The sequence below is a fragment of the Juglans regia genome, chromosome 12 (assembly GCF_001411555.2).
Source record: "Juglans regia cultivar Chandler chromosome 12, Walnut 2.0, whole genome shotgun sequence".
NCBI classification, from domain to species: Eukaryota; Viridiplantae; Streptophyta; class Magnoliopsida; order Fagales; family Juglandaceae; genus Juglans; species Juglans regia.
In genome coordinates this window covers 2,467,530-2,468,834 of record NC_049912.1, presented here as the reverse complement: position 1 = coordinate 2,468,834, position 1,305 = coordinate 2,467,530, and the positions used below count along the sequence as shown (strand labels likewise).

The 1,305-nt window shown below is 29.8% G+C and overlaps 1 non-coding gene across 1 annotated transcript; it reads left to right on the top strand.

Moving 5' to 3' along the window:
* The first annotated feature begins 541 nt into the window (after positions 1-541).
* Positions 542-613, top strand: TRNAE-UUC. Its single transcript has one exon. It is a non-coding gene; the product is annotated as a tRNA-Glu (tRNA).
* The last annotated feature ends 692 nt before the right edge of the window (positions 614-1,305 follow it).

The following is a 1,305-nucleotide window of genomic DNA, read 5'->3' as shown; positions in this document are numbered from 1 at the left end:
CGAGATGATATGAGATGATTTTAGATAAAAATTAAATAAAATATTGTTAGAATATTATTTTTTAATATTATTATTATTTTAAAATTTGAAAAAATTGACGTATTTATTATATTTTATATAAAAATTTAAAACATTTGTAATAATGAAATGAAATGAAACTATTTATGTATTCAAACACGGCCGAAGAGTAATATACCAAGTTGGCATGCTAATATATATCTCATAATTTTTCACTTTTGGGTATATATATATATATATATATATATTTTTTTTTCAGAATTCAAGTAATTACTTTTTGAACTCAACGAAAATAGTTTTAAATTTAATTATTTTTCATGATAACCCTTAAGAGTGATGTTGTTGATTTGGCATCAACAAAATAAAAATTATCAAATACTCTTTTGAGTATGATGTAGGACGAGTACCCCACTCTCAAAATATTCAGCTGAGATTCAGCCCACACACTGCCTGAGTTTCAGCGGGCCTAGTTGGGCCGAAAGTAGTGCATATGATATAAAATGTCTTTACAAACTATAACAAATCCGTTGTCGTCCAGCGGTTAGGATATCTGGCTTTCACCCAGGAGACCCGGGTTCGATTCCCGGCAACGGAAAAAAAGCTTTTATTTTTGTATCATGTTTTGTTCACCTTGCCTTGACTCGTAGGCATAACTGAATCCATCGCACTTTAATACGGACATAATTCATCATTTTACAATGCCATCCATCATTCACAGTTTCAGTACACAGGAAATAGTTCAATTTTTAATAGGGAAAAACCTGAATCCATCGCACTTTAAAATTTTAAATTTCATCTTATAACTGTTTTGGGTAGCGCATACAAAAATTGTATGTAAAACCCCCAAACTAGATCCCTCTTATTGTTTTACAATAGTTATGTTAAAAATATACAAATGATTGAATGGAGATCTTTATGTAAGATGAAAATTTGCCTTGACGACGTTTAAATTATTTTGAATTGAAAAATTTTATTTATCATCCTTTACACCACATACCAACATGTGATTTGTCATTTTATACGTCAATATGTTTGTTTAAATAGAATGAAAAAAATGATAAATTACATGTTGATATGTGGTGTGAGGATGATAAGTAGCATTTCTCACTGAAGATCTCTTTCCCATCTTCAAGGCCTTAAAAATATAAGCATTTACGAAGTTTTTGATCAAACAAACATGGCATATAAAAAAACTGAAGATCTTTCTTCCCATCTTCAAGACCCTAGTGGTTTGAAGGGCTTCAAAGCGTTGTTAAGATCATTTTGAACCAGAGAAAATATGTTTCA